Raw genomic sequence first — 24,078 nt, forward strand, 5'->3', positions numbered from 1 at the left:
ACTGGTGTAGTGGCAGACAGAAGAAAGCAAAGTTGTTATTTTCACATTCATGAATGCACATCGCTGCTCTTCTGGGTAGAAGTTTGTGTTATGCAGCACAATGGTGAGGTAAGGAAAGACTAAAGGGAAGGGAGACATGACATTAAGATAAGTTTAGGCACCTAGTTCATAAGCCAATGTCAAGGATTATGTAATTTATCCTTATCTGGTAAACAATAATCAGAAATACTAAGTGATATAGCTAATATTTACATAAGGTGTCATGAAAGAACTGTGAAAATCAGCTCTCACAGAGGTGTTTTTTTAAATTTACCCTCTAACACATTATGTGAGCAATGCCTTTTCTGGGATAGCTGGACTTTCTCCTGACTCAAGCAAAACACTTTCTCTTTCCAGGACTGAAAAAAACACATAGTATTAAACTCCTCATACAGAGCAGCTATTGAAGTCTGAAAATCAACTCATGAATTTATAATAAAGACTTCAGTCATTTTATGCAGGAAATCCTGAAGACATGAAAAGTACTTGAGCAATAAAAAGAAATTTAAGGGACAATTAACTGATCTTGACTATGTGTAACCTTTGGGATAATTATAATTTCAGTGGTGTTTTTCAGCTGTATAAATAAATAATAATACAATTTTCCCTAAAGTTTAAATCTATATTCAACAACTGTAGTTTAAATGCTAATAGATATATGTAATTTCTGTTACTCTGTACATGGATCTTAATATTATTAGAAGAACTTAGATGTTTAAAGATATTCTGCTGGTTAGAAAAACGGCCATAGACGGTGCTCTGTGGCTTTTCAGATTATTTTTTTGGTATTTGTCCAAAGATCAAGATGACTGACACAGCATTTCTTTAATGCAAATGCTTTTGGCTATAAAAGAAAAATGTTTCATTTAACTTCAGTGAGTGACTTCCCAAGTAGTGTAAGCTGTGTGTATTCAACAGTTACTGTACTGTATTATTAAAGCTGGAAATCCATCTTCATTCTTACATTAATACAATACAAAATGAAAACATCCTTCTTGTAGGTAAACTATTTGCTAGGTGATGTTTATGTTTAGTTATACATTTCTTTAATAATTGTACTGTTACTAAGTTTTAGACAAGTCCATAGTATCTGGGGCTAAAATTTAAGGTATTATAGCATTTAAAGAATTCTATAGAGGCTTTCCAAGATATGCCTGAGAACTAGTGTTAGTGATTCAGCAAGACACTTAACCATCTTCTTAACTCTATTTTTTAGTAAACATTATTTAGTATCACAGTTATCGGTACTATATCAGTATGATTTAAAAAAAATGATTCAATTATTTGAAGAAATTTTTTGCTTATTTTTTAACAAATTATTTGGATGTTAAGGGCAAGATTTTTTTTTTTTTAATCTTAATGTAGAACTTATGTTTGATCCTATGCTAAACCAGTGCTCCAACACCATGTATAAATGCTTTAAGACCTGCATGAATGGAATAGTGTGCTTTCTGTGTTTTGTATATGGAAATGTCTCTTTTATATATAATATTTTCTTTTTTGATGTTTAGTGTTCTCTTAGGAATGGAGATAATTTTATGTAGGATACTGTTTTTATTACAAAGAACATGTGTGCAGTAATGCAAAATGAGAGATGGTGATTGCTAGCTATATCTCTCACAGATGCTCTTGTTAATTTTAAGCCACAGTCAATCACCCACATCTTCCCTTTATGCAGATGTTCATTCTTTCCTACCCAAAGGTCAATGAAACAAATTTGTACCTGACATTGTGGTTCTATCTCAATACACACTGAGGAGATTGTTTGCTCTTCTGGGCTGTTTAGGGGCTATGATCCTCTGAAAGAAGAGAAGGGAAAAACACACAAGCAGATTTCCCCTTCTCTCATCCTGAAAGGTGAGCATAATCCAAATATAATTAAAAATAAAGCTTTCAGAACCATTTTTTTCTTGCAATTAATTTTGTGTATTTTCTTCAGTGTTGTAGCATTTATAAGAGTTAAAAGCAGTTTAAGTTCCACAGTGTATCAGGACTGCAAAAAGCAGAGATGGCTTCTACTTAAAGATGCAGAGCAAGTGCCTGAAAGTCAGTCTCCAACGCTTACATAAAAACTAAAGCTACAAGTCTTAGAATTTAATGTCTGCCGTTCTCAATACACACTGCTGAGTCTGAGGCCACTGGATGAATTGCATAGGAAAATGACCTCTATAAATACGTCCAGATCAATAATAAGCAAGCCTACATGCATGGCTGACATAGCAAGACATTTGTTTCTACAGAAGTTTTTATAAGCAGCTATTTCTTTGCTTGAGCCATGTTTTCTGCTTGGGTGTATAAACACTCTTCCCTTTCCCAAGTTGACAGGGAAATACAATAAAAGCTGTTCAAAAGTATAGTGCCTTGAATGTGCAGTGCTGGGGATTATAAAAATAATGGAAGTAGATTAAAATACTAGAGCTGGAAACATTTAATTAGTAATAAAATAGTAAAACATTGTTGATGATCACTACTGCAAAAAGGTCCAGTGAGGTGTTTTGTAACTCTTATTTTCTATTTCTCCTTTGAAAGAAGAACCCGTAGGTTATCAGGGATAAAATGGGTTTCTCTTATTCAAAAAAGTGAGAAGGGGCACAAAAAGTTGATAACAGTGTTGGGGTTAGCAGGCAGTCAGGGGAATTAACTAATGGATGATTGCAGGGTGCAGGCCCTAAAACTGATGTCTGTGGCATCTGGGATTCTCTGACCTTAGAATAGGAGGTAACTGGTGAACGATCATTTTAGCAATCTGGTTGCTCTTCAGTACATGAACATATGGAATTTAAATGTATTAAATACAGCTAGCAAATCTTCTATTATTATTGTTAACATCTCTCACTGAATTTTCCAGTACTTGATTTCTTAGAACGTATCATGAGGAGATTGAAGCCAGATACGGCCTTTTGATGCACTGAGACTGGTAGGCATTTGAATGGTGTGTTTAGCAGCAGTGGCAGAAAAATACTTCTCTTCATTACAGGAGAAATGAAAAGGTGGAAGGGGTTAAAATGGCAAGAGCATTGACGGTATTGTAAATGAACCTTTAAGGTGGTGTTTGAAACGTGTACAGGTAGTGTAAGAAATTAGATATCATTCCATTGGTACCTGTGTGTTTGTCTTTATGACTTTGTACAAGTTTAATGTATGACCCTATTTTTTTCTGTTGGATGCATTTCTCAGAAAGACTGAACTGTCTTTGAAGTTCTATAGTTAAAAGGTATCTTTTTGATATTTTTCATACCTAGTGGAAGTATTTCAGTTATGAAAAGCTTCAGAAGAGACTGATCAAAGACACTCAATGGCTTCCATGTAAGAAATAATTCAGTAGGACACTTCTCTTAAACTGTAAAAGAGAAACAGCTGAATGGGCTTATAACAGAGGACTGTAAAATAATGAATAGTGCAGAGAAGGTGAATATAGAATGACTGTTCACCCTTTCTTCTAATACAAGAACTATGAGCCACAAAATGACTCCAACAGGCAGAAGGTTCAGTGGAAATTCCTGCCACAAAACATTGTAGGTAGTAGAAGTTCATGTGTATTCAAACAGTCAATGCATCTGATGTGTCTTTATTCCACGTATTTGCCCACAGAAACCTCTTGTTCAGCAAACAGAACCTCTGGTTCATGGTAAAGGACTTACTAAATGCTATAAGAACAGCAAAGTTATCCCTACGTGCATCCCCTTGTATACTTTCTTCCTGGATGAGTGGCCATTTGTGGGGACAGTATATTGGGCTAGACAGATCTTCAATCAGATCCAGGAGAGCTTTTTATATTATTGTTATCTGAATCCCTAGTTGAGTGATGCTTTTGTTCCTATCATCTGTCAGCTTATGTACTCTAGCAGTTAAAGAGATTTGTATGAAGTCACAGTGTCCTCAGGGATTTTTTTTTCTTCTTTCCTAGAATCTGCAACATATAAATGAATGACACTGGTCTTTTGTATTTTAGAATCATCCCAGCTGTAACAAAAGCATTAGTGGAGAGACTTTCTATATTATTATTTTGCTTAAAAAAGGTGAACTTGATGTTAATGATTAAAATATTATTTAAATGCATTATTCATTTAAATATTAAGAGCCAGGTAACAACCATTCATGTTTCTTTTTAAATTGTGTGCAGGGTGGATTTTTGTTTGTTGGTTGATTTTTTTTTCTTTTTTTTTTTTTTTTTTAAATATTTATTTAGAAGAGGAGTTTTGAGCCAGTAACACTTTGTAAGTCTTCAGAAATATGACCTACAGGAGGTGGTAATGTGATGTTCTGTCCCACATGCAGTGACAGAAAGCACCAGGAGACTTCAGCATCACAAGCACCTTCAGCCCTCTTGGGAGGACAGTGCTTGGAAAGTATAATACACTAAAAAGGAAAACATTCTGAAAGATGGGAGGTCATGAGAGCTGTGGATCATTGTAGGAAAACTTGTCTGATTTAGGAGTTCCTGTTCGCTACTGTACAGGGCCCAAGAAGACGAAGGTGAGAGACACTTTGTACACGTCACACTTATGGTTGCTTTTCCAAGAGAAGAATTGTCATTTAGCTGAGAAAGAAAATAATACCCTTAGGAAGGGAAACTTCCTTGGACAGAAGCTGTTTGATAGCACTGATCAGAAAAAGAAAATAATGAAAACTTAATGCTTCTCAGAAGCCATTAGGAAGTTATTATTGTTTCCTTAGCTACTGTGTTGAGAAGAAAGCTCTTGCATTAACTTTTTCAGTTAGGTTTAAATAAAATAGTGCTGTCTGCTCTCCTTCATTCTTCTTAACCTTGTTGAACTGCAGTAGGACTTGTAATTAGATTGAGGCTGTCTATTTTTTTGTAGTACTTGAAAACTACTATATTTAGTGACCATGAAGACTTCAACAAAAAAATTTCTTGTTCAGGCAGACTTTCCTAGCTGTAGATCATAACTTATGTTTGTATTGAGCTGACTCAGTAGCACTCCAGTTTTCCCAGGTGTATAAAAAGAAGAAAAAAAAAGTCACACTTAAGTAATCAGTTCTCTTGTTCTTTGTTACTGGGGCTCTAACAATGATAATATTTGTATGGCAATGTTTTTTACATCTAGCTTCTAACTGCTGCAGCTGAAGCATCCTCAGGGTGGTGAAACACCGGCACAGGTTGCCCAGAGAGGTGTGGTAGGTGCCCCATCCCTGGAAACACTCATGGTTGGACAAGGCCCTGAGCAACCTGACCTATTGAAAATGTCCCTGCTCGTGGCAAGGGGTTTCAACTAGATAACATTTAAAGGCTCCTTCCAACTCCTCTTCGAATCTGTGATTCTATGCTGTTGGAGCCTAGAATGCTGAACTACTGTTATAATTAGGAATTAAATAACACTATGTACTGAGGTCTTTGTTATGATATATTCAGTGAAATATGCTTACAACTTACAAAAAGCCTCATCAGACCTTAGGATGCTGTTTTTAATATATCACTGTGACTAAGAAACAGTAAGTAACATGTAAAAGATACATTATTAACAAAGTGGCAATGGGCCAAAGCAGTAAGGATCACCACAATAATCTTGCATAAACAGCTTGCTATGTACTGTAAATTTTCCCTCAGCAAATCACATTCTCATTTCTAGATCCTATATAAGTGAATTTAAAAAAGAAATTGTTAACAGTATCCATTCTGTATAAAATGCCCAGAATATAAAGGAAGTAGTGAACTATTGAGGAAGTCTCTTGTTGGGTAATGAAACTGGAATGCACTTTCTTTTTATGGCATAGAGATATTTTTTGCAAAGTCATTAACCAATTTATCTTCCTAGAGGAGGAAGATACACTGTACTTTGTGGTGAACTGATAGTGTTATGAAGCAATTTACATTTTTTTTTCTCTTGGTAAATTTTCCCTTGATCCAAATAAGATTCAGAAAACAAATATTGTAATATCTGTATATAGAATAAATACTTCGGCACTTTAGTGGAACTTAATATCTGCTTGCATGTTTGTCTCTTATGGATACTGAAAATAAATCTAGGATAAAACATAACGAGAATAACATTGAAATAGTTGAGAAAGCTGGAAAGATGTGCAAGACGCAAGCTATTAATCAGTTTAACTTGTTAACATAGAAGTGAGGAAAATATAACGTCTTAATCACTTATTTATGCAACTAGGGGGAATAAATGTCAGTGGTTCTGTAAACAATAAAAGTATTAAAAAACTTTACAGAAGCACGTGCCCTCTCATATAATCTCTTTTGGCATTTATCTACACTCTAGTTTGGTAACACAGCATTCAAACTACTTTTACCACATTTATTTCTATCATACTATCAACTACTGCCTTTTTAAAGAGCCAATATCAGTGCCATTTTTTCTTCCATAATCAATGCAAACCTAGCTAGTCAGGCAAATTTATTTTATTGTTTTGAGACATGAGGTCTGGGTTTGGGCTTGAAAATATTATAGAGGGAGCATTCATATATGGTGGTTTTCCTACCTTTTATCACCTTCTTATTCCTTTATTGATGACCTCCTTTAAGTGAAAACATTGACTGGAAGGTATTTTTGTGAGGCTAGCTAGGGAGCCACAGGTCTGCATTTACAGGAACATTTGTTTTGTGTGAGGAAAATTTTGGTACCTTTCAAAGAAAGTGAGATTTTACAGGGGTTAAACTGGGATAAGCGGAGAGAGAAGGTCAGTAATCATAGATTATCATTGCAGATAAATTCAAACCACCCACAGAATGAAACAGTTTGCCAAGATTTGTTCTTTTCTTCCTTTTTTTTTTTCTTTCTTAAATTAAAATCTTTTAGCCACAGGCAATATAGAATTGCAATCTAGCATTTTTCTTTTAAGAGAATATAAAACATAGATCTGATTGTGAAGAAAACAAGTAAAAAAACCTGAGAATCTCCAAGTTCATGACTATTTTACCATATAAGAGAAAGTAATTGAGAACAGGAGGTGCTGAATCCTCTACAAATGTGAAATCTGAACTTGTAGCATTTCTGTGTTCTAGCCTCCTATTATCTGAAACAAATACTGGTCTCCTTTTCTGGAAAATATGAGCATATCTGAAGAGAGGGGGTAAATATTTGCTTTTTGGACTGTAGTCTGCTGTCACAGTATGCATCTTGGTCTTCTCAGTAGTAATTCATTCTTTGCTTGACGTGTTTTAGGAGCTTAGAGTAATTAAGTAAATATATTAAAGGGGTTGCACAGAAAGTCATTTGGAATGTCAAGGTATCTCTGTGCTTGTAGAGATGTTATTGACTCAGTCTGTTCTGGTAAGGAGTTTCAAAGATGTCAACTTAGTCTATTTTGCAATGTCTGTTTCAGTTTTTCTCCATCATGCTGACTCGGTCTTTGCCTGGGTTGGGCTCCTAAAAATAGAGAAACCTTGTCTGCCACCTTCATATTAGTTTTTCTTTATGCTCAAGATAAATTATTCCTAAATTACATGATATTGTGAATGGTATTGTTGAACACCCTGCATATGATGTATGCGCTATAGATGGTCTTGCTGTACTTTCTTACGTTGATACAATATACTCATGTTGCCAAACATACATGAGCTTGAGTGGAGATACTGGTTATTCCCAGCCATCCTCTGGTGTGGATTGACTCCACAGCTGTGGGCCATATGGCAACTATTGCTTCTGGCTCTAGAAAATGCATTGGTGGATTCTGTAAGTGCAGAGTAGAGCGTGAGAAAACTTGGGATGCAGATGAAATGGAGCAGATGTTTTAAGGTGGGAGTTTTCGGACAGAGGGGCAGGGATTTAATGCCGTGAGGTAACTAAGCAGATACCAACAGGGGCAAGCAGCTAGCAGAGATTCAACTGGCAAGTATTAAGTGACCTTTAGAGGTAAGTATTCAGATGAGTTTAACAGATGTCTGCAAGCATCTATATTACACTGACATGAGAAATAGGTGGCTATAATTTGGGAGTGCAATACTTGAATGAGGAGTAGAGGAAGGAAGTTGTTTGTATGTGTGTGAAGGAAATCTTGTTTGTGGTTCTGAGCTCAGGTATTTGACCTTTGCACATAATTCTATTGGCTATTATGAAGAGGAGGTGTGTTTTTTTTTTTTTTTTTTTTTTTGTGTGTGTGTGTGTTTTTTTTTTGTTTTGTTTTGTTTTGTTTTGTTTTTAACAAACCCCCGTAGCAGTATTCTCATCCATAGGTGGGAGGCAAATCTGATGCACTTGAGTGGAAAAAGTGTGCTCTGAGAGTTTTTGAAAATATCACACTATGTTTGCAGATCTTGAATTTCCTGGCTGTTAGTTATTTTGATGCTCTTCATCAAGTCTTTGTGGGCTTAATTTTCTTCTCTATTCTCTGCTCTCCTCTTAAGCATTTAGTTTTGCACACTGCTACAGGTAGATTCTCCCGACAGCGATAACCCCTGTGGGCTTACTCATGATACTTCAACTCTAATGTATTACAATGTACACCTAGGTTTTAGTGTATTTTTTTGTTGTTCTTTTAATGATTTAAATGAAGTACCTTTTAAAATGCTTTGTCTTACTTTCACTCCAGCTCATGCAAACTTTTTTTTTTAATGGAATCTGTTTTGCTGATTGCATGTTTTTCCTGCTTTCACTAGTAGTTGCAGAACCTTCCAGTTCAGGGGCTGTGTTAATCTAATAAATGTTCCTTTACCCTCACTCTCAAGTAAATAGTAAAGTTGAACCTAACAGTGATTCTCAGGACAGGTAATACATTTGCCTTTTACTGCCCTTTGTTAATGGCCCTTTTGCTGGCCAGGGTGCTCATGTCCCAGACAAATTGAATTAATTTTTAAATGCATATTTGTGAAATGCTTTGTCAAATGCACATTTTTATAATAGTGGTACACATGTGTTGGGCATTAATTCATTATGGTCTGAGCTTGTGTCTGGAACAACTCTTGGTGACAAGCTGTATCTATAACTTGATGCTGTGAGCCGCAAACCTAAAACACAGCACTGTGTGGGCTGCTATGAAGAAAATTAACTCCATCCCAGTCAAACCCAGTACATGGCTGAAAAATCGTGTTCAGTCCTTATTAGCTTTTGAGTGCTTTGCCTTCCCGTTAGAAAAACTGAAAAAATCTGTAGGTTTCTGTTTTCATTGGCAACATTGAACAGTGGGAAAGAAGAGTTTAATCTAAGTTTACTAACCTACTAAATTCAAGAAGACATGGAAAAGTAATATTTTGAAACTCTGGTTTGAAATTTTTATTTTTCAATTTTTGTTAAAGGGCAATTTAAAATAACTAATTATAAAAGAACTCGAAGAAAACTGGAAATGTAAAAGTCTGAAATGTAATTTAAAACTCATGACAAACATCACCTGAAGTCTAAATCACTTTATATTTTTTGTATATGTAATTGAATAGCTGAGCAATACTAACAGATATTTTATTCAAAGGATTCTCTAGTTCTAGCATCAGTATTTACCTACAATAGCATGCATGAGGGATAGCACACGTGAAACTCTCCTGCTGATTAGAGTCCTTTCTGATTACAGTTGCCTGTCGTTTGCTAAAGACACACAAGGCACAATCAACAAGCAATTTCTAGCCTGGAGTGTAAGATCTTTGAGATTAACCTTTCAGAATGGAGAACTGAGTTCAAATACGTGTAGAATGCATTCATTTAAAACTTTTGTTGCTACTGAAGATCAGTAAAATTAAAACTGTCTAGTTATGTTGTTTCTGAAGGATCCAGAAACAGCTTGCAGAAATAAGGATTGGAGCAGGGCTCTTATTTTTGGTTTGGATGACCAGCTGATACATCAATATTCCTTGTTTGTTTTGGATAAGTGGTTTAGTTATACATTTCTGCATTATTTTTGCAGTACAGTGCCTGTGTATCTGCTCTCTAGCGTGAGGAATACTGCATTCCAAATGTAGTCCTAAATTATTGCACTTTGTTAGTCCGCTGGTTTGAAAGAACAGACCTGCAGACAGATCTGAGCAGAGATGTATATATATTGCCCCATGTCTAATGAGAAGTTATATCATGGAGTTGAGGGAAGACAGGATAATAAATAAAAATAATAAATAATAAGAAAACTTGCAAGCTTTGAAAATAGCTTGTTAATCTAAGGTGTAAAAATTCAGATTGCACGATTACAGGTAATCCTTCAAATTACCCCTTATTAATGAGAAATCTGAACTCCTATAGGTCTACATAATGTTGTAGAAAACAGCACCAAATAAAAAACCCTATATTAATAGACCTTGGGGAAATCTGAGTTAGAGATTAAAATCTTTTTGGAAAGTTCATGCATACATTTTTGGTCTAAGGATATTATTTTATTAACAAACCAGCATGGACAAAATATATATTTGTAATTTCATGTCAGTATTAAGCCACATTTAAAAAAATACTAATTCACAATGACTTACTTAGGTTAACTTGTATGAGAGAAAAAACCTGAAGTCATTGAGGGTGGCAGTTGCCTTGTTTTCTACACATGCTTCTAGTTTCATTTATTCATGGGTAGATAACTCAAGACAGGCAAAATGAAAGACACATTTTGGAGATTAGGCTTCAAGTGAAGGTAAAATGTTTTTGAAAATGCACATTAAATGTCATAGAAGCTTTTCAGATGGGGCTATGTACAGACTTCAATGCAGGAGAAAATAAAAATAAATGAAAATTCAAGGTACCAAATAAAATTAGAAAACATTTTAACACACCTATGAAAAAAGCAAATAGTTTTCACTCTCTTGAAGTAAACAATTCTCCTATCCATATTCCTACCTTTCTGAAAAACAGAATAACTGACTGACTTTCTCAGTAAACTTGTTGCCAGATGTAAAAGGCAAAGTGTCACACTTCATTGTTTCCATGGCATGAGCAGCATTTCAACTAACTTGTCACTGTTCAGTCTGAACAGACCTTTCCACAGGTCTGACTCATTACAGATTTGAATTGAATTATAAAGGCACTGATGCTAGGGGTTTACATAAATCAATATGAAAGGCTAGAAAACCTGTTTTTCTTGAACGTGGTCACTAGCAATGATAGGAGAGTAATTTAAGACAATGTTATTTAAATCTAATTTGCATGATATCTTTATATGTATAACAACTTAATCCTGATTGTTTATTTATTTACTTATTTTCTGTAGAGTTATATGCTTCTACCTGTGTCAGTTCAAAAGAAATCCTTGCTTATTGGGTGTGGAAAGCTATAATTTGTGAGCACATTTCACAACATACTGTTCTTGGGAAAATCACTGCATGGAATCTTTAATTTTTGATTACTGGAGGAAAACAGCTATAAGGAAGGACCGTCATAAGAGACAACATAATTGTTGCTTAGTTCAAATATAAAAATGATTTCAAGTTTTTCCACATTTTAAAAATATAATGCTTCAACACAGCTGAACTCATGGTAATATAAAGATCTAAATGAAAGAAAAATGAAAGTTAATCACATTGCTCTTTGATATAGAAGAAATGTCTTCTGGTTCTAGAAACTGCTAAAAAGCAGCTGTGTTTTGACCTCCACCAAAATATTAAACATAATTGTCTTTGACCTTTCTGTTTGATAAATTTTAATAACATATTTCTATTCCATTGTGTGTCACTAAAGGCAAATTTATTAGGACTTATCTGTCAGCTATGCTTGAGAAATATTACATTTTTTAGATAAACTGCTACTTCTGGTGAACAAATAAATCTCTCCACAATAAACATGAAATGGAGAGAATTCAGATAATAGTTTCAAAGATGTTCTCTCTCAGCATCAAACCACCCATTAGATAAAACTGTATTATATAAAGTTGTCTACTGCAAATATCAGAAGTTCACTTCTCCAGAAAGAAGTAAGATTTCCTGGTTCCAGAAAGAAGACCTGTTTTGTCACGTAATATTACTTGATTTTAAACCACCTTAAGCCACTGTCTGCTACACTGACTTTCTTGTTTCTACTAAACCTTTTTGTTTGGTTTTCATAAGTCCCACCTCTGCAAAAAGTGAAAATTAGCACTGAATACTTTATGACTAGCATCAAGCAAGGCCTTCTAGTTCTTGTACGTGAAGAAACAGTGAATAAGAAAACTGTACCCACCATTTGCATGACACAGGTTTCTGCAGAACTTTATCTTACTTTGAGCTGTCTCTTTTCTAGGCTGAATTATCCTTTCTCATTCATTCCTTGTATGAAATTCATTATATGGTTCATCGCCTTTCTCTTTACCTTTTCCAGACCTATTATACTGTTTTTGAAATGAGCAGGATTTTGTTCAAGATTCAGATACATATGTGTGCCAAGTACCCAAACTCCCCTTCTAGTCAATGGAAGCTAGGAGGTTAAATAGGCAAACTGTACTGAAAAGCTGTAAGAGGACTGTTAAAATTTGATATCTCTTTGTGTTTCAGAGCTACCTGTGTAGATAAGACATGAAACCTGGGAAAGACACATTCCTTTTCTGTACCAGAGGCCAGGAGCAGTAGCTTCAGCTTTGTCAGGTAGACCTTATGTAATGGGTAGACCCATTGAGTCCTAGATGACTATGCTCAGGTGAACTGTTCTCCAAAATCTATTGAATACAATAGGAACTTGCACTCCTAGCACACCTGTGGACTTTTAAACATAGGTGTCTTAATCTTCAGCTTCAGTCATTCCTTCCCTGCCCACCTGCCCCCTCAGAGGGGATTAAAACTATTTGTACTGTGCAAGATACTGGCATTAAAGTAGAGCTTCCACATTATACGCTGTTGTAGAATTGATCTTCCAGATTGCTGTCTTAAACCTTTCCCCCCCTCCCTGTTTTGTTGCTGGTATTTAGACTGTTTTCCTGATGGAAATAGTTGGAATGATTCTGGCAATATCCTACCTCTTTGCTAAGTATACTTCCTTGCTTGAATACCTGAAAACAGAGATGGCAGTGGTAAGTTTTGTGAAAAAGATGGCTAGATAGCCTCTTCATATGCCTACAGCAGAATGGCCTTCAGTGGAGACACTATTTTTGTTAGACACTGACAAATCCAATGGTAAAATATAGATTCCTTGAGACAACATTTTGTCTGATATGTATGATTCAAGGAGCATCTTTCACACTGGAAAAATTTTCAGCTCCATGGAAAATTTTTTTTTTTTTTTAAAAAGAGCCTCAGCATGGGGAGAAACTAATCATGTTGGATGAAGTAATAATTTTTTATTAAAACATGTAAATTAGAAGAAAAAACATGGAGTGTTTTTTCTGTCTAGTCTCCCGTTGCTACAAATTTGAGGTTTCACTGTTGACAAAGTAATTTAAAACATTTTAGACCTTTAATTTTTTTTTTAAGTGTATACTTGTAAATAAAGAAGGAAAGCCAATACTGTGATCATGCTAGATAAGACAGTATTCTGCCTAAAGATATATCTGTCTGGAGAGTTTGGCCATGTATGAGAAAAATGTATAGAAGAGAGAAAAAAAAGGAAGAGTTGCTTTATATAACAGTTTATATTTAAGCCATATGCAGTGTTCAGATGAGACAAGATGCAAAACTTATTCTTTTCTGCCAAAACAACTATTGACTTTTTCCTAAAATACTTCTAATTCAGTAATTAGAACTTAATTATAAAATTAGTGAACAACGTTTAAAAGCATAATTATCATATTACTTAATAACGTCTTAGCATTTAGACTCTTAATAAAACAAAATAACTGCATATAATTGATCAATCTAAACCCAAACCCTGGATACAACTAGTGCTGAATTTTGGGATATAGAAAGTAACAGACTGAAAGGATATTCTGTGGCAGTATCATGTGCACATCTAGATCACACTTCAGTCATTAGGAATATAAATACATGGCCTCTCACTGAAAAGATATTTGGGTAACTAATTAAGAAAAACAAATGACAGTCAAATGTACTGCAAATCAGATGGGGATGTAAAGTATTCGGGATTTGTGTGCTTCAGATCAATTGTTTTTACTTTCTGCTTCTGTACCACACTTCCCCAACTCCTCCATTAGTATATCTGCAGGCTGTGAATTAAACACCGCTGGCTTGTCACTGGAGAATTGAATCAGTATCTCTGATATCTATCACACTGAAACAGACCTTGTTCCTCATTAAATATTTTTGCTTGTTTACTTCAAGATCCCACTAGAATCTGTTCTCTGCATGAATCTGCCATAAATTATCAGTTTCCGAAGCACTCAACTTTCATCTGCACTAACATGCTTTGTATTGATATTTCTCATATTAATTGAATTACTTTAGAAATACGAATTTGTGGCAAAAATTTGTGCTTTTACGTAATATTTGGAACAGAAATAGCATGCAAAAGCTTTCAAGAAGCTTTAAATTTATAATGATATTTCTTGTTATTTATGGAGTTAATAGAGTATATGTTATTCACTTCTTTGGAGAGCAACGTCTGACTTTCTTCTTGTAATGTTTTGTTTGTTTAATTTATCTTAGATCACATTACAAAATGCAGTATGTTTCACTGTTGGCATAAACTGTGAAATAGGTGAGCTCAAGGAATATAAACCAAACTATTTTTAAAACTTTAAAAATAAATTTATACAGTCTAGAAGCAGATGCACCTAATATCTCTGCTTTTGAAGATAAGAAGGCTTTTTGGTTTTGTTTAACTTACTCTTTTCTCTACATTAGCACTTAACAGTCTCACTACAGTCCATCTCTTTCTCGCTACTGGGAATTTTTGTTATCAGCACATAATGCTTGGTTGCTCATACTATTTGCTTTCTTCTGTACTTAGGGTACATCACTTTTTCTCTTTTTCTCTGATGGCTGAAGACTAAAAAAGAAATAATACAGAAATACTATTTCTATGCAATCCAAGCAGACATTACATTAGGGACAGGAGTAAGGAAGATTTTTCCAAGCAACATTTAATAATCCACCTTAGTGAAAATTGTTTCTAAGTGTTGAAACCATAATCCAGTAGCAGCACATACCATATTTTAACCAGGGTAACAATATTTACGCAAAAGTGATTTTGGTGACATTATTACTAAGATAAAAAGACAGTGACTTCATTTCTAAGCAACATTCAAACATTTTTGGAAACTGAAGATGAAATGAAATGAAACATCATTACTGTAACAGCAAAAAGTGTTTCTTAAAAAGTTTTGTTAGTCTGATTTTTGAATTTTTTTTTCTCCATTCTTTTATGATGATTGTAACTTTCCCTGCTAATTCACAGCATTTTAACAGCAGTGATTTCATACTGTTAAATTGTAATACAGTCAGGAAACACTTTGAAAAGATGATTAAATGTTCCAAGTAGTACTGAAGAAAATCTATATTTCAATAACTTTAAGGACAAAATGGAAACAATGAACTGTTCCAGTTAATGTACTGTAACATCGCAGTGTTAGGAAGTAGTAGAGCATTACTAAGAAGTAATGTAACACACAATGTAGCAAACAAAAGTTTGAAAATATTTTCCCAAAATATAAAAATAACTGGAAAACTTTTTTTCCCCCCTCCCCCCACTTTTCAGTGCCATATGCAGCATGAGAAACCTTTATTTAATATCTCATATATGCAGTCCTTAGAAAACAAACCCACACTGCTTCTGGTCCCTGCTAAACAAGTGGATTTACCAGTTCTTGCATCTACTTATTTGGTAATCATTGAGGAGTACTTGTAGAACTCTACATTTTCCATTAAGAAACATTTTTTTTACTATTATTTGGAGGCTACTTTGTCTGTGCACAGCAAAAATACCACAATTTTTCTTTTTGTCTGAAATATCTGTGAAAATACAAAGTATCTCACTAAATAATAACAATATGGGCTCTTTAAGTAAGCAGTTGTAGCATCTTCCTCCACAATAGAAATCTAAACTTTATTTCATTAGGCCAAAGAATGACTATTAAGAACTACTACTAAAACAAATCTATATATGAAAGAGATTACTCTGTTGATAGTGAAAAGTGCATACAGTTCATACCATTCATAGAATGTTATTTGGTACCCTGCATCTCTTCTGTTACATATGTGTATGCGTATCTAAATATTTTAGTCCTAGGTATGTCCTTTTTCTTTTACTCTCTCTTAAATTAGTTAATACACTTCAAAAGAAGTGTTTCAAGTTACTGAAGAATTCTATCTGTGAAAATCTTGAGAGAAGAAAAATGTGAAAATGCAGTTTCTGAACTTAAATCACTTAAGTATCTACAAACTCTTGAACATCTAAATATTAAGCATTAAAAATAAAAAAGTTCACCCTGAAGCTGGTGAAAATCATTTATACATTTTACTTCTGGAAGAGACTCTTCTCAGGGATCCAGATGCTCAAATGTCACTTTAACAGAGGTCATGGCATTCAGCAGAGCTCAGATCTGATATTTTTTTGTATATTCATTTGTAAGATCCAAATTCGAGTCTTTTCTGATTGAAAAATATACTTTTATTGACTTTTTTTTTTAAATGCCCAAATCTATGAGAATGAGTACTCTTTACTGTTTATTTTAAAAGAGAAATTATTATCTTATGACATGTTGTAATTTTCAGCTTTTGTGACTAATTTCAGTAAAAATTTTGTTTCTTTATAATTTTGGAGAGAAGAAATGAAGGTTATTTGTTTTGAAGATTTATATAAGCCTTAAATGTGAGAATTCTTTTTTTATTACTCTTTCTTTAGAGAAAAAAAAATAATGCATATTGTGTGATTCTCATTTGCTAGATCCTGCAGTGTTTACTTTGTTACTTTTAAATTAACTGCTGGGTCAGGGTGAGTCAAAGTATCTGTATAACTGGAATCTGAATCCGAAGGTACTTCTGGCTAATGCATGCTGATAGTTGCTGATGAAGATACATTAGGAATTACTTTACCAGAAAGAACAATCAGAAAGTGACTTGACTGTATAACAGCAGTGCGGAAAGGTATACTAGTGTCGTGGAAGGAAAGTCTGAAGGTTCTAACTGCCCAGTAAGTAGCCTATAAACAGGTGCAAAACTTATACATGAGTCTTTGTGAAAGTTATTTACATAAAACCCAAGCATTTAAGTTTGTATATCATCTTCTTTAAAGAAGTTTTTGAGAAAAAAAGTTTTCTTCATGGAGACTGATAAGCTTTTTATCTGGGTATTGGCTGCCTCTTTAGAGCAAAAGGACGGAGACAAAGGTGTGTTGTTTTAAGACAGTTTAAGACATTTGGTTAGCCAAAGTAATGAAATCACATTTTAGCAAAATCTCCTGAGCCTAATTTGTAGTCACATTTCATTTAATGTTTTGTTTCCTTTTGTTACTGCTAGTCATGAGAGACTAAATATTAAGTGAATGTGATAATTGCATTAAAATTATCAAGTGTATTCCGTAATAAATTGCTTAGCATGTCAGAGGAAGTTAATGTATGTCTATAAAGTAGGGAGAAATCTTACGGATAGTAAATTCTATTATACACTGCAGATGAATGTGATTAGGTATTCTTATTTTACCTGTCATCTTTAGTCATGCTCTGTTTATATTCTGACTGAAAGGAATAGTATTCATAAACAAAGATGCTATCAGAAGCAGTTTTATAAGTATGCTGCATATTCCAGTCTAGTAATATTTTTAGTAGTATTTTATTTATGACTTTCCATAGCATATATGGAATGGTGCTGATGAAAGGTAAAATTCTAGCTGTGATGCTTGTGGCATCTGACTTAAAGAAGATGCTAGAATGTATCCAATTATATTCAAAACACAATTTTAAAGATACTAATCATTTGTATGTACTAAACTTTAAAAATATTTTTCACCAGTTTTAGAAGATAAGGGAGCTTTTGTTCAAATGAGATCCATGCTTATTATTTTCTCATATTATCTCTTATTTTTACTCACATTTAAGAAAAACAAAACAAACTCTTTTTTGGTATATTATTTGACATTAATTTACCAGGATAAACCTGACATTGACGGGATATTTAGCCCCTTATTGTATAATCAGAAAATGTGTAGTTTTATTTCAAATCCTTTTAGGAGAAACATGTCTTAAAGTTGCCAGTTTCATGCAACTGTACTAAAATATAGATCAAAAGCTAACTTAGATGCTGAAGGTAGTATTTCCATGCGTTTTATAGAGGAAGATTTGTAAGATTGTGTGATCCTGCCTTCAAACACTGATTTCACTAATGCCTTTAACATAAATTATGTCTAATTTCAAAACATCTACTGTTTTTCAATAGTTGTGCCTCTGTTGTGATGTTGTGGTGTTTGTTACATCGGTTTTGGGAGGGGATATTAATTTTTCAGAAAAGCTTCTTGTCTAAGGTCACACAGGAAATAGCAATACAATTAAGCCCCAGAAATTCCAGGTCTTGCTTGCTTCCTTGAAACCCTATGTACATTTGGTATGGATTCAGGGTACTGCTGATACGTGCTGTCTTTTCCCCCAGTGGCTTATCATATGAAATGGACTTCAAAGTCAAATAAGCAGAGTTTTCTATGTCAAGTGATTTTTTTAAACTTTCACCTCTTGTGAGATTCAGAAAGCTTTCAATATAATTTTGAAAAGGAATAATAAAAACATGCTCTAGTCCAGATTCACACTGCTGTGTTCTAAATCAATATAAAAAAATTAACTACATTGTTTTATAGAAAAGGTTATGAAGAAGAAAATTTTTCGTTTGCTTTCAATGTCTTGAATGAAGTTGCTTTATTTTCTTAAATCCTCTTCCAGACAGAAATAAGTGGTTAGGATGTAATTTTGTCTTGTATTTATAAGAAGAACAAGTCTAATCTGGCGACCTTTATGAAGGGCTTTGAACCACCTCTGTAGCTTCCCAATCCATAACAGGATCTGAAACAGAATTATCGGTAGAGCTCATAGCACACTTGAGTAGGGCTAAAATGCCTTCAGCCAGCAACCCTGATCAGTCACTGTAGGACAGCACCTACTATGCCTCCTGCTCCCAGTATCATCCAAGCCACATCAGTGATATTGAAGTTTTGATGTGAGTCTCTTCACTGACTTCTGGCTACACCTGTATTTGGAGAACTGTAGTCCCTGCAGACATCCAAAAAGCCATTAATTCAATCCCTGGAAATGTTGACAATATATTAGCATCCACTGAGCTCTCAAGAATTTGCATTTGACTTTTTGCTTTTTGTCTTTTTTTTTTTTTAAAAAATGGTGCTGATGTTACTCTTTATAATACATTAATAGAGACTTCCTTCATAGCTGTCACCAAATTTGTGTAGATTGGTACATGATAAAGATAATATAGCCATACTGTTAAAAATTATAACTATTATTAACTAATGTATGCATATGTGAGATCTTCACCAAATTGTTTTTGTATTAGAAAAAATGAATCTTCATCTTACCTCTTCATACAAGGAAATCATAGTTAAAATTGAAATTATGACTAACATTGTTTCCATAACTTTGTTATTGTCAACAATGCTATATTAGAATGAGTTTGCATTCAGATTTTTCTCTCCTGATTTTGCATTTGAAAATCACTCTGGTAAATTCCTGATACTGCCAAACTATGGAAGTTTTAATTCTGTGTATATAGTTGGTATACTTGTAAAGATATTGAAAAATAATTATTTTAGATTCAGTAATTTAAAGTAGTCTGTAAGATTCATTTCAACTGACTTGTCAGATTATGCTCTGAGGTAATGTAACCTTCTATCATATATTTAAAGGTTCAGTTTTTAAGAGGGCACAGATTGTAAAATAGCCTGTAGCTACTGCAATTCAATATCATTCATTTCTAATGAAACAAACTTGGGGCTGTACTAGAAACAAAGAAACAGTTTGGTTTGATATCAGCCAGGTTGTTACTTCGCTTGTTTGTAGTTCTACTCAAGACACTTCTGAAGCTTGTTTGAATGTGAGTTATGCCAAGTAGGTAACAGTAGCTCAGGATTTATGCTATGCATCTGTTTCAAAAGTTCTCCATGTGTAAAAGGAGGAGAGATTTACAGACCACTTATTCTGGCACTTGTATTCATCTAGTCGTTTTGTGTAGTTAAGTACTTTTGTACTTTCTGCTGGCTTTTATCAGATATTACATGGAGATGATAACACAAAACACACAAGATAGCGATTCCCCAAAGTGGAATGTTTATGGGGAGAAAAATACCTATGACCCTTTTGCAGAATAGAAATGGGAAGCCGAATCATTCAAATGGTTATCCTTTTATTTGTGAAATTAGGTAGTTAAGAGCAGGACCAATTTGCTTTGGTAATTTTTGCCAAGATGCATAGCAATTTGAGGTGGTGTTGTTTGGTTGTTTGTTTGTGTTTTGTTGTTTTCCTCTGGCTTTTGTGTTTGAGAAAATTATTTGAAAATTGGCGAAAACCAAGATGGGTTGTGAACTAAAAATGGCAATTCTTCAACTTGTGCTTTGTGTGTGAATAATGAAGTTTTTCATTCAAACAATTTCAAAACATTTTTTTTTTTTTACTTGCAAAATTGTTCTAAAAACTATTTAGGATTTTATTTTCCTTGGAAAATAATAACATCTACATTACTCATACTATTTTAGGCACTTCATATAGTTGTTTTTTGATAAAATATTACTATCATTTTTTCCATGGGTTTCTGTTTCTGAAGAAACTGTTACTGCATCAGTATTACTCTGATTACTGGATTTTTCCCTATTGGTTATGGAAAAGGATCTTATTCATATAAATGTTTTTCTCAATAGTGACAACTGTGATGAAAAATCCTATTGGATTAAAGGATCAGTAAAAACATTTCTAGTATATTAAGATTAACAGGAGATCTGAATTATCCTTCATGTCACTGCAAAAGGTACACTAAAGATTGTTCTAAAGTTGCTTTTGCATATCTGGCTTGGACTGGCCTGTCCTAAACATTCCTCATCACTGTGATTCTTCAGATGTTGATCACTACTGAAATCTAGAAAGCTTTTACTAAGTGGTTATCATGACAGTAAAAACTTGAAGTCCTCAGCTATACAGCAGTCACCTACTGTACACAGTTAATAAACCTTCATGAGCTACAGATTGAGCTATAGTTACGTGATGCCATTTTCCCTACTGTAAATGTTATAGGGCAAAGATGAACTGCATATCATTAACACTGTAGATGAAGAAGTCATATGAGAGCATTAAAGCAAGCTAAGCATTAAATACACATTTTACTACTCCTTTTAAGTTTTCTGTCTCTGAGGTAGCAGTGAAAATCCAGCCTTTTCCTCTAAAAATTGAGCCTTTTCCTCTAGGATGTGCTGCTGGTTATATATGAGAATTGATGTTTCTGCCTATTACTGGTCTATAAGCTGTGTTAAAAATGAGACAAACTCCAACACTTGCATTTTTCAAGCTGTTAGACAGAGATAGGCATTAGCTTGGGTGCTTGTCCACATATCAATGGCAAGATTTATGACTCTTCTGTCTGCTTATCTGAGAGCATGCAGTGCATTCCTCAATTTGATTATTAATAATAATAAGCCTATCCTGAATACAAAGTACAGCAGCAGTAAAGAACAGTCTGCTTGGAAGGGAAGAACATGACTCAGTATACTGTAACACCTTCTGGAAACCACTATCCCTCCATAATTGAGTATGCGTGAAGTGGAAAGCCAACATTTTATTAGTTTTCTTTCCATTCTGTGGGGGGGGGAAAAAAAAAAAAGAAAGAAAAAAGAAGAAAAAAAAGCAGTGTAATTTATGGTTTATCTCCCAGTATTCAGCCAGTGGATTTACACAGCATTTTCTTTAAAAACACTCATAGTATTTTTCTTTTTTTGTTATAATTTACATTTTCAGTAACAAATACAGGAACATAATGGTAAGACCAAGGCAGTTTGAAGTTAGCAGAGAAGTTTCTACTTGCATCTTATGCAACAATGGAGAAAGCACCTTTTCAAACATCCCATTTCTGTCAATGTCTGAAGTCATTTATATGCCTTTGCTGAGCATCCTGAAATTGTATGAAGTGTAGATTTCCCCACACACACTTAAAAGGGCACTCATCTGGAGAATGAGGAGCTGTTTTGTGACTATATTCTGGTATTCAGAATGCAGACGTCTCTGCCTAAGCTCCTGCTCTGCTTGATATGAGAATTCAATTTGAACTGCTTAGATGTTCAATTAAAAATGGTAGTGCCCTGTGTGCTGTATTAGGTTGGCCTAAGCTAGCAGCTGCTGTTCATTATGGAGGAGCCTGTCATTTTCAGCCAGTTTGCATATTAGTAGGACATGGTGCACTTTGAGGACCTGTTGATTTGAGTGTCTTAGTGTTGAGGTGAAGATGAACCTATACCTGCCAGCGTCCAAGACGTTCCTCCTCTGCTGCTCGAGCAGACAGTTACAGAAAGAGCATAAAACTGAAAGGAAAGGAGCCTAGTGGAAGCTGGACATCCTGCAGGTGAAAAAACAGATAGGAAACTGCAAATATATGGGCTAATCTGTATTCCTGTAGGGTTATTCTTTTTAATTCAGTATCCATCTAGTATAAAATGTGAAACTCTTCTGGAGCAGGAATCAGAAGCTATGTTTTCCTTCCTCATAGTAAAGTATTCTAATCACAGGACAGCAGAAACAGGTTATTCTACCTCTGTTTTCCTTAGAAATGGAAATTTACCCTGAGGCAGACAGACCATATGCTGCTAACTTTGCAGGGGATGCATTTATCACAGGGACAGATAATGTGTGAGTGAGGGAAGAAGACACTGAATGGTGTATGTGGGAAATTACATATTATTGCCATTCATAGGAGACAGAGACTTTGTCATTTAATAAAATTGTCTTACAGTGTCATGAACTGTCAATACCACTAGGAGTTACCCAGATATAAGAGATCAAAATTAATTTTTATTTTTGTTTTATCTTATGCTTCATCTTTGACAAGGAATTCCCCATCACAAGTGTTTAGAAATGAACAGAGTGAAAAATACAAGAATATAAAAGGAAGATTGTATTGAGCTTCAGACACATTGAAATTAAAGAAGAAATCTTCCAATGTAAAAATTTAAGGAAGAAGAAAGAGATATTGTAATGTTTTTATTTCTTTATGAATCATTATGTTAGGATATAATTATTTTTTTTTAGTAACTGTGTTTAATCAAATACATTTAAATAACTGCTTGCCAGATGCCTTAGGAAAACCTATAAAATCTTTATTAATTTCAAAAGCAGTTGGTTGCCTTTCATGTTAATATTGCATTGTTGTGCAAATAAACATGGTCATTTTTTTTGGTTTTGAAGTGTACTGGGCCTATTTTTAACTGAAAGTTATGTAAGTTTCTTTTGCTTTGGCTTCTGAAGTTTTGTTGATATTGGTTACCGCTTACATATACATTCTATGCTTAACCAGTTTGCATAGCTTCCCTAGATATCTGAATTTTCCTTAAGTGTCTGTCTCCCCTATCAGTGTCTCATTCTCAGCTTTAGAGGACTGATGTTTAAATAATTATTAGTCACATCTCATCTCAGTGTTTGATGCTTGTATTTTTAAATTCATATTATTTGAGCATCTGCCCCTAGGGTCCCCAGGAATTTAAGTGCTCATTTACAGGAAAAATGTTAACACCTCGATCATTTAGTAAGAAACAGGTTGGAAGAGGCAGGAGGTTTGCAAAACTTTAAAGCATTTTCATGTTTAACAGCATCAGAAAGGGGAGAGTTAATAAGGGAAAGAGTTGATAACAAAATACACATTTTTTGTTTTAGAAACGGTTTGTGTACCTGGCTGCTCAACAAGACTGTTTACATACTGACTGTAGTTTGTGAAATTCCATTTGACTCAGTTCTTGTACATTGTAGATGCTGAGAGCTTCTTGCTGAGAAACTAGTAGAGTGTTGAATAAACTTTTTTAGACCATACAAAGTCAGGTAGTAACATTACATTGGAAATGAAGAAGCACAAACTAGGAGAAAGTGAATGAAGGATGCTTCTTGCACAGATATAATGCCTGGCTTGTAATTAGTGATCCTCAGATGGTGGCCTTTGGCTGTCCATTAGTATTGACAGATGCAGTCAATATGAGAACCCAAGGGACCATGTAGATGCTGACTGTTTTTCTCAGGCATTCCGTGTCACCATAGTAAGGACATATCTTCAAATTACTTTTATTATCACTGTATCCTTGGCCTTTCCAGACCTAAGAATAAATGATGTTACCTGAAGTATGTATT

General features: G+C 34.3%; 1 protein-coding gene across 13 annotated transcripts in view; it reads left to right on the forward strand.

Annotated features, from left to right (window-relative positions):
• Positions 1–24,078, forward strand: part of GRIK2 (glutamate ionotropic receptor kainate type subunit 2) — a 382,225-nt gene that overhangs the window by 98,388 nt on the left and 259,759 nt on the right.

This window comes from Columba livia, chromosome 3, assembly GCF_036013475.1.
Source record: "Columba livia isolate bColLiv1 breed racing homer chromosome 3, bColLiv1.pat.W.v2, whole genome shotgun sequence".
In the NCBI taxonomy this organism is placed as follows: Eukaryota; Metazoa; Chordata; class Aves; order Columbiformes; family Columbidae; genus Columba; species Columba livia.